General features: G+C 34.2%; 1 pseudogene; it reads left to right on the top strand.

The window, feature by feature from the left end:
* Positions 1-4134: 4134 nt before the first annotated feature.
* On the top strand, positions 4135-4253 carry LOC112475664 (annotated as a pseudogene).
* Positions 4254-11130: the final 6877 nt, after the last annotated feature.

Genomic DNA, 11130 nt, shown 5'->3' with positions numbered 1-11130 from the left:
CCCTACAGAACTTAAACTACCTTCGAAACCTCCCCTTCCTCCTCTTTCCTTCTGTCTGCCATTCCTCCCAATGGCCTAGAATCGGTTTCCCTTTTCCCTCTTCTGTCCCCCATTTCCAATCAGTAGTTCAGTCAATTAACCATCTATATATTTTTTTCCCCTCTATTTCCTCTCTTACATTCTTACTGTCGCCCCAATCCAGGTCATCATTTTTGGCCTTCTAACTGATAACTTAGGTTTCTCCCCGCTTCCAGTACTTTCTACACACCACAGACAGATTAACCTTCCAGAAGTTATTGCTCTAGTCATGTCACTCCCCTACTCAAACTTCAGTGGCTTCCTAAAATAAAGTCTAAACTCCTTAGTCTGGTATTCAAATATGTCTGCCCATCCCTATTCTATCTGTGCCGAATATTTACCACCACACGAGCCCCAGCCAAACTTACTGCCCCCAACCCCAATTTTTCCATACTCGTCTCCTCTACAGTTTTGCTCACTCTGTTCCTTCATCTATTCAGCAAATATTTATTAAGTGATTACTATTTTCCAGGTCATGAACAACTCTTGGAATATTCTTTCATTTCTACTTAATTAAGCCCAGCTCAAGGGCAATCTTCGTAAAATATGCTTTGATTGACTTTAGCAAAAATCTTCTCCCTCTCCTGAATTCCCTTTACACTTTTCGAACCATATTCCACCTGCTCCCTTTGGTCCCCAAGCTCTGAGTGTTCGACGCTTCATGTAATTGCTTCTTTCATATCATTTCTCTTCTTGTCTTCTCAATTACCTGATAAACAGCTTTTTATATATTTAACAATTATTTGTATTAAATTTTCTATGGTCAAATGACATGTGATTTATGTCTCCTGATTGGACATGGAATATTACACTCCTGGATCTTCAGCCTCTCCCTCTCTTCCTGCCTTTATCCTTTCAGTATAAGTGAGGTCTTTCCTAGGCCTCATGAAAAAAAACAAAAACAGAAAACCCTCCTTTGATTCTGTATCTCCTTCTAGCTCTCATTCTATTTTTCTCTTTCTTTTCTTAACTATGACTCTCCAAAAAGTAGCCTGCTTTTGATACTTACACATTTTTAACCTCTCATTTACTCGTTAAGCTATAGTGATCTAGTTTCGCCGCACCACTAAAACTACCCAAATCTATTGGCTATTTCTTAGACTTCATCTTCCTTGACATCACTGCCGCATATAACACTCTTGATGGTACCTCATTATTGAAACACTGTCCTTGGTTTCCTTGAAAAGACTTGCTCTTGATCTCCTCCAACTTTTATGAATATATTTAAGGGATTTTCTATAAAGCCTTAAATGTTGATATTTCCTAGGGAATCTCTTCCTGGCTCCCTTTTCATACTATATGATTTTCCCAGTGATCTTTTTTATACTCGTGACTTTGACTGCCATATATATATATATATACGTATACATATATACACATGCACATTTATATGTATGTGTGTGTGTGCATGTGTGTGTGTGTGTGTGTGTGTGTGTGTGTGTGTATTTCCAAATCAGACTCTGATACTTAGCTGTAGGCTTATACATCCTTCCTCTTACTGGACACCTTCACTTGGATGTCCACAGGTACCTCATTCTTCAACACTACCAACCTACACTCATCATTTTTCCAATATAAACATGTTTTTCTATTTATCAAGGAGTACCATCATCCAAGCATGAAGTCTGCAGTCATCCTAGAATTATCCTTCTTCATATACAGTCAGTTACTGGATTCCCCTAAAAGTCTCTTGAATTTATTCTGACCTTTCCATTTCCATAGTCCAAGTACAGAACGTCACCATCCTTTACCTGGATTTATTTAACAAGCCTTCTCAAAGGTCTCCTGTCTTCTGGTTTCATGGAGCTTCACTCCATCTTCTCCAGGATGATCGAAGTTATCTTTATAATATGTCTCTGTCTTTTCTGGCTCCCAATCGCTCCACCATATACATGATGAGATGTGGCAAGATTCTTAAATTGGCACTCAAGGCCTTGTTCTGGCTGACTCCTCTCTACTGTAATAGCTTCTCTAATCACTAAAAAAAATCAAACTGCTCATAATTCTCCATGTACACCGTGACATTTTATGCCCTTCACTCTCCTAATTGGCCTGAAAACCATCTATTGGTCTTTCAAATTTTATTTTAATCGTTTGGCTTCTCTAGACACAGTGAAACATTTCTCATTTTATATCATCACTGTGCCTTACTTACACTTGCTCTATTTCTGCTGTTTTTACATAACATTGTAATTCATTTGTTTATATATGTGTGTCTCCCACCTAAGCTGTTTCTAAATGTTCTTCAAATAACTAACATTTGTCAAATGCTCATTAGGAGCCAGGCAATTATGAAGTGGTTAAAATGCATCATTAAATCCCATCATAACCTTATGAGGGATGAATAAAATAATTGGCATAAGGTCACTGTACTAAAAAATGGCAGAGCTAGGACTTGAGCCAAAGTCAAGTTCTTGACTCTCATAGCCATATTCTGAACTAATACATCATACCAGTCAAAATACAGTGTTGTAACAAATTATAAAGAGTTTTCATGAAATCATTAAAACCATCGTTTTGATTCTTTCATTCTAGTGTTTGGTCTTTACTGCAAGTGTCTCTTGGTTGGTCCTATTTATTTTACCATGTACGGTTGGATAGTTTTAACAAATGTTTACAGTTGCACAATCACTACAACAATGAAGATATAGAACACTTTCATGATCCCAAATTTCCTTCATGCCCTTTTGAAGTCAAACCTCTTCCTCTACCCGCTTCCTTGGAAACAACTAATCTGGGCTTTTCCTCCTCATGATTTTGTCTTTCCTAGAATGCCTTATACGTGGAACAATATACTGCTTTTTGTGTCTGCTTCTTCAATTTAGCATAATGCTTGTAAGATTTGTCCGTGGTGTTGCATGTATCCATAGCTTGTCTCTCTTGATTGCTGAGTGGTATTGCACTGCATGGATGTACAACATTCATTCACTGGTTGATGGACATTTGGGTTCTTTCCAATTTTGGACTGTTATAAATAAATCTGTAAACATTTAAACACAGGTTTTTGTTGAACATATGTTTCTCCCTCCTTGGGAAAATACCCAAGAGTGGAATTTCTGGGTCTTATGCCATGTGTATATTTAATGTTATGTGAACTTGCCAAAATTTTTTCCAAAGGAACTATGCTATATTTGCATTCCCAGCAGCAATAAGGGAGAGATCTAATTGCTTCATATGCTCTACAACACTTGATATTGTCAGTCCTTTTAATTTTAGCCATTCTAATGGGTGGTATCTCCATCTGGTTTTAATTTGCATTTCCTTTATGACTTATGATAATGAGCTCATTCTCTGTACTAGTTAACCATTTCTATATGTTTTTTTGTGAAGTATCTGTTCAAATATTTTTCCTACTTTTAATTGGGTTATCTTGTTACTATTGAGTTCTAAGAGTTCTATTCTGGATATAAGTAATTTATCATACATATAATTTGGAAATATTTTCTGCTAGTATATGCTTTATCATTTCATTTCTTTATATTGTGTTTCAAAGACCAGAAGCTTTCAATTTTGATTAAAGTCAAATTGATTAATTTTTTTTAAAGCTAGGAGTTTTTTATTTTCACCCTAAGAAATTTTTGCCTAACCCCTGCCTCACTCCTAAAATAAAGAGCTTCTCTTATGTATGGTTTTAGAAGTCTTATTATTTTGACTCTAACATTTAGGTCTATGGTCTATTTCAAGTTAATTTTTGTATATGGTATGAGATGGGGGTTGAGGATAACAATTTTGCATATGGATGTCCAAATGTTTCAGTACCACTTGAAAACACTGCTCTTTGTCTATGAAATTACTTTAGCATCTTTGTCAAAAATGTATATAGACCTTTATATGCAAGTCTATTTCTGAACTCTGTTCTGTTCCATGGATTAATATATCTATCTTTATACTAATACCACAATCTCCTGATTATTCTAACTTTATAGTAAGTCTTGAAATCAAGTAACATGAGTCCTCTAAATTTGTTCTTTTTCAAATTGTTTTGACCATTCTGAGTCTTTTGCATTTTCCTACAGATTTTAAATTAGCTTGTTAATTTCTACTAAAAATCTGCTAGGCTACAGCCATGCTACCCTGAACAAGCCCAATCCTGTCTGATCTCAGAAGCGAAGCAGGGTTGGGTCTGGTTAGTACTTGAATGGGAGACCACCTAGGAAGACCAGGTGCTGTAGACATAAAAAATTAAAAAATAAGGGATTATAAGCTGACGAGGTCCTTGCAATCTGTGAGGTCAACCAAGGGTTGCCTCGCCTAAAAAATAAATAAATCAATAAATCAATAAATCAATAAAATCTGCTAGGATTTTGATTGAGATTTTGAATCCATAGATAAATTTGGAGAGAATCGTAGCTTAATAATACTGAGTCTTCCCATTCATGAATATGGCATATCAATTTATTTGGATATTTAAAATTTTATCTCTACATGTATAGGTCTTGCATTTGTATTTTTAAAAAATTGTATCAGTATTTTGTGGGTTTTGATGTTATTGTAAAAAGGAATTTTTAAATTTCAATTTTGAAATTGTCATTTCTTGTATAAATGACATAAAAATATATTTGATTTTTATATATTGATCTTCTGTACTATGACCTTGTTAAGCTCATTTATTAGTTTTAGTAAGTTTCATCTGTAGATTCCTTAGAACTTTTGATATAGATGTTCATGTCATCTATAAATAAAAACATTTTTACTTCATCCCTTCCAGTCTGAATGTCATTTTTCTTCTTGCCACATTGCGCTTAGTAAAATCTCAGTACAGTGTTGAATAGAAGTGGTAAAAGCAGACATTCTTGCTTTGTGCCAAATCTTAGGGAGAAAGCATTCAGTCTTTACAAAGAACTGTAGGGTTTGTTTGTTTGTTTTTTATAAATGCCCTTTATCAGCTTGAAAACGTTTGCTTTTACTCCTAGTTTGCTAGTGGGTTTTTCTCATGAATAAAGTTTAATTCTGTTAGATTTTTGCCAGCATTTATTTATATGATCATATGGTTTTTCTTCTTTAGTCTATTAATATGGTGACATTACATGAAATTATTTTCAAATGTTGAACCAGCCTTGCATTCCTGATGTATACTCTGTTTGGTCATTATGTGTTATCATTTTACATAAAACTGGATTTGATTTGGCAATATTCCCTTAAAGATTTTGCATCTATACTAGTGAGAGATATTGGTCTGTAGTTTTCTTTCCTTGTAATATCTTTTTCCATTCTCGATATCTGGATAGTGCCAGACTCATAAAGTAAAATGGGAGATGTTTCCTCTTTTTCATTTTTCTGAAAGTGTTTATGTAGAAATGGTAAAATTTCTCCCTTAAAATTTATCACTGAAACTGTCTAGGTCAGGAATGTTTTCTATGGAAAGATTTTTAATTGTGAACTTTTTTAAAAAAATAGATACACAGCTATTCAAGTTATCTATTTTTTTGAATGACCTTTAGTAGTATATGTAATTAAAGGAATTTGCCCACTATAAATGACTTGCGAAATTTATAAATATAAATCTTTTCATAATTTCTTATTATCTTTTTAATAGCTATAGTATCTATATTGATGTTCCCTCTTTCATTCCTGATGTTGCTACTTTGAAAATTGATTTAAAATCCATATAAAAACCTGCACGTGAAAGTTATAGCAGCTTTATTTATAATCTTGGAAGCAACCAAGATGTCTTTTAATAGGTGTTGAATTAAAAAATTATGAGATATTCTTACAATGGAATATTATTCGGGGATAAAAGGATTGAGCTATTAACTCATACAACAAAACCGAGGGATCTTTATTTTGCTAAGTAAAAGAAGCCAAACCAAAAAGACTACAAAATATGATTCCATTCATATTAGATTCTGGAAGAGGCAAACGTATAGTGATGAGAACAGATCAGTGGTTGCCATGGGTTTGTAGAGGGAGAATATTTGACTAGGGGAAGCATAGGAAAGTTTTAGAGTGATGGAACTAATAGGGTACTATAACCGTAGATGATGCCATGTATTTGTCAAAACCCATAAAACTTTACGGCACAAAGAGTGAATTTTAATGTATACAAATTAAACACTGGAAGCAGTAAGGGGGAACTGGAGCTGACCTAAATAACTCTGAAAATGTTGTTTTGACTGAAAACGAAAGAATTGTATATAAATAGTATATTCTGCTTGGTAAAGTTGTTTCTCATAGAGCTTTACAAAGTTTAACAATTTCAAAATAGCCATACATTTATTTGCAGATTGAGCAAATAAGCATGAAAGGCAGCCAAACTACTAATAAGTAAGATTTTAAAAGATCAAAGAACAAAGTATCTGATTAAGGGCAAAAAAGCAGTTTTCATTCACTGAAGAAGAAGTAATAACCTGATATTTCTCACCTCTACTTGTGTAAACATAATTTCTGACCAAGGTGACTAAGAAGAATATGAAAGGTTTGGATCAGGAATTACATATAGCAGTTTTGAGCTATAAATCATATGTGTGTATGTATGTACATGTACTAAATATCCGCAGAAGAAAACAACTTTTTCATTTAAAAATCTGAGGCAATTTTATTTGTAAATTTTTTGCAAACTCCATTTTTAATATATCTCTACTAATTTTTCTTTTCTTTTTTTTATAAATATGTAATATAATAGAAATGTTATAATTTTTTCTCATCAAGCCCCATATCGATTCCTTCAAATCTCCTCCAGTTCATCTCAGAGTGACTTACAAATATTATCATTTTCTGAATGTGCCATGCTGTGGAAAAGTTTGAGAACCACTCATCTAAAGTCTTACTGACCACTAGAATTTCTTTGTTGGATCTCTAGGACTTTGTCCTCAATATTTTTGGTCCAGTAATGTGATATTATCCACACATGGAGAGATCATCAAATGTGTCTATTAAATGATTTATAATGAGAGTTAGTCCCAATTTTCCTAAATCACTGCACTTCCTTTCCTGGTATTAAGGTACCTGAGCAGCAAATTCGTTGTCAGAACATTGGGAGTGACTATTAAGTAGGACTACAGGAAGTAAGAAACTTGATGGATTTCTACCCCACTACAGACAACACCTCTTTTGCATCTTGATTATCACTGACCTTCAGATTCAGACTCTTTCTCCCCTGCACCCTTTTACAGTTCACGTAGTCATGTTCATGGCTAAGAGACATTTTATCTCCTTGTCTTATGTATGTTTTAAAATCAGTGTCCCTAGCTACTGTCACTCTGACGGACTAGCCACAACTGTGGTTTTAGAAGCTAATTAAACCTCATAATACTGTCTGTTCTCTACTGTTAACAACTTGAGAATCTTAGCATAACAAACTTCATTTGATTCAGTAGATAGGTTCCAGAAAATATGTTTTCGAAAAGAGTTTTTGAAATCTAATTATATTTTTAGAACATTTAGAGTTTGCTATAGAAATCTAAGGATGAATCACTTTATATCAAAAAACAAAAGAGCCCTTAAGTAAAAGAAAGCAATTATCTATTATTTACCTACTTCATAAATCTAAATTTGCTTAAAGTGAGGGGGCACATCTGTACAATATTAGGTAATTTATCATAATATGTTTCTTTTAATGTATTCTTTGAATTCATTTTTATTCAAATTGAAATAGTCATGTGGTTGATTGTTGTAAATCTATTGAAACTGATTGAAGACAAATAATAAAAATATAAGACTTCTGTTTATAACATTCCATTCAGTGTTACCCATGTAAGGAAACCCATAAACAGTATGGTCACCTTTCGCCCTTCTAGAGCTTAAGCATGCACAGTTTGCCAACATGTATTGTAAATAGTTGCTCTTTTTCTCAACAGTGGATTGCCACAAGGCAGTTTCTTCCACCACATTGTGTTATTTAAAAGTTATCTGCTTCTTGGCTGCTGTTCAAGGGAGTTCTTTGCCTGTAAATCCTCTTTATCTCATGCATTGGTTGAAGCGAAATCTTGGCACAATTTCAGTGCATTTGTCTTGTACCAGGGGAGGAAAAATTAAGGGCCCCAGAGACTGACACTGTTCTACAAATAATCATGAAGCAGTAGGGAGCCCTGTCGACCATTCAGAAGGATAATACTACTAAGCACCCACTGTGAAAAATAAGATCCCCTCACATGAAAGGCAGCCACACTATAAAAAAGATCATTTACAAGCCTGAAAGATAAAGTTTCAAAGTAAACGATGCTCATTGTGTACTTGACTCCAGGCCTTTAAAATCAGCTTAACTTAGTGGACTGGGTCCATAAGTAGCAGTCATTTAATTCTCAGTCTAGTTTTTACATTCTTTTGACTTTGAACTCAGCTTCTGTAATTGCCCAATGGCGATATCCATTTGTTTGCTAGAGGTGGTGAGGTTTAAGAGAAAACAGTGTGCATCATATTTAAAGAGTGATAACAGATATCTGAGACAACATAGGCTTTGTCTCAGATGAGAAGAGGTCTCCTTCAGACTGGTGGAAGATGACATACCTGTGGATCTCAGAACAGCAAAGATCCAGGCTCTGCTCTCTGTTGGTGCCACAGGAAGCTGCAGGAACCAGAGAAAGATGGCCGTATTGGTGATTTAGAGAAAAGACTACAAGCTCCAAGGTTTCCAATCTTGTTGATGTCAAACCAGAATTAGATGTGTAAGAGGTTTATTGGGAAATGCCTACAAATGATAAAGTGGAGGGAAACAGGAGTAAGTGGACGGAGCCCTCAGACCACGATGCAGGACTGAACCTGTGAAAAGAGAGAGGAAAGGGGACATTTGGGTAGGAAGAGCCTCAGGCGTCAATGCAGTTCTGAGAAAGTCTCCATCAGGCTGATGGGGATCCCTAGAGGAAAGACTGCCCAATGAAAGAGCCCATAGTGAACACTGATGGTCTGGCTCAATATCCCCACCAAGTCCTACCACAGACCAAGAGGGGCCAAGGACAGCATGAGAGCAGCAGCCACTTACTTTCTCACCGCAGGTTCTCTTAAAAGAAAATCCAAGTAGTACGTCTCCACAGCCACCACAATGAGTCTAAACTTCTAACTATGGCAAAATCAAGAAGCAAGAATAGCCAAGAGAATTCTGAAGAGACGAATTCTGAAAGAGGATTAACTTTATGAGATATTTTCTTTTTTACTTACTTATTTAAGTACAAATTACACACAGCAAAATGTAATTTGATGAATTTTTACCATTATCTCTCTGTGTAACAACCAACCAGATCAAGATATAGAACATTTCTGGGCTGCAGAAGGCTCCCTTGTACCCCTCCCAGTCAACACATTTCAAGGGTAACCCTTATTTTGACCTATAATATGAATAATTTTGGCTATTTAAGAATTTCATATAAATGGAATCATACACCATACTGTTTTATGTATAACTTTTTTCACTCAACATTATGTCTGTGAGATTCATCTATGTTGTTACTTATAGCAGTGGCTCAATCTGTCTCATTGAAGTAATTATTCCATTTTATGTATTCTTTCTATTTATTGTTATATGTATTGTTAATAAATATTTTGAAAGTTTCTAGTTTGAGGCCATTATGAATAAACATTTGTAACATATATTCATTTAGAGCACACTGCTTTAAATGTATCCTATATATTTTGATATATCATTCAATTAAAAATATTTTCCACTTTTTATTGTGATTTCTTCTTTTAACCTATTGGTTACTTGAAAGTATCTTGCTTAGTTTCCAAACGTTTCAGCATTTTAAGGCATATTATTATTGTTGATTTCTAGTTTATTTTCACTTTGATCAAAGAAATACTCTTTATAATTTCAGTCTTTTGAAATTTAATAAGACTTGCTTTACGACCTTGGTTATGTCCTATTTTGATAAATGTCCACATACACTTAAAATGAATGGGTGTCCTGAAGTTGTTGGGTACATTATTCTATAGCAACTAGGAAAAAATGGTTAATTGCACTATTCACATCTTTTATCCTTACCAATGTTTTGCCTACTTTCCCTCTCAATGACTGAGAAAGGTCTGTGAAATCTCCAACTATGATAGTGATTTGTTCATTTCTTCTATTAGTACTTTCAAATTTTGTTTTATATTTTTTTCAATCTATGATAATAGATACATTCAAACAGGATTTTTATGTTTTTCTGTCAAATAATCCTTTTATCACTATAAAATATCCCTCCTCAAATTTACTTCTTGTGTTAATATTTCTTATAGGGTTTTTGTTTTTTTGATGATTGCATGGTGTGTCTTATTTCAACCTCTATTTATTTATTTTTTACTTTCAGTTGTTTAATAGACTTCTCCCTTATGTGTCTCTGTGTTTCCGTCTTCACATAGAATTCTCACTGTGTATTTGTATCCAAACTTTCTTCTTTTTATGAGGACACCGGTTGGATTAGATCCCACTCTAATTCAGTATGACTTTATCCTAACTTAATTACCTCTTCAAAGACTCTATTTCCAAATAAAATCACATTCATAGGTATCAAAGCTTAGGACTTCTACATATTTATGGGGGGGGGGGACACAATTCAATCCACAACAAACTGTATTGTCTTTATTTGCATCTATGTGAATTTCCCTTAGTAGACTATTAGCTTCTTGAGAGCAGGAACTTTATCTTTACACTCTTAGAGTCTAGCATAGCATCTCACTTACGTTTAGGTACTCAGTAAATGAATTAGAGCAATGCTTGTGTTGCCAAATATCGACTTAGGGGAAAATGTAGGAGAAAAAATACTATATAGTATTCCAGGTTTGGGCTGTGAATCCAAGTCTGTGTATAGCATATCACAGGATACAAAGTTTGGTTGTAGGCAGAAGAAAAATCCAGCTCATACTGTCTTAAATTAAAAAAAATTTATTGGCTCATGTACCTAAAAAGTCCAGAGGTAGGTCATTTTTCATATGATTCTTTGGCTCAATGACACAAGCAGGGAAAATGTAGATTTCTTCTTTCGGCCATGATAAAAATAAGTGGTATGGAACTAGTAATAAACAACTAGAAAACTGGACAAAATATCTGAAACAAGAGTTTTTAGACACTATATATAGTCAGGAGTGCATTCATTTATTTATTTATTTATTTATTTATTTATTTATTTATTTATTTATTTA

Source organism: Pteropus alecto, unplaced genomic scaffold (genome assembly GCF_000325575.1).
Source record: "Pteropus alecto unplaced genomic scaffold, ASM32557v1 scaffold11, whole genome shotgun sequence".
NCBI classification, from domain to species: Eukaryota; Metazoa; Chordata; class Mammalia; order Chiroptera; family Pteropodidae; genus Pteropus; species Pteropus alecto.
Note: the sequence above shows the minus strand (reverse complement) of the source record. Positions and strands in the feature narration are given on the sequence as shown.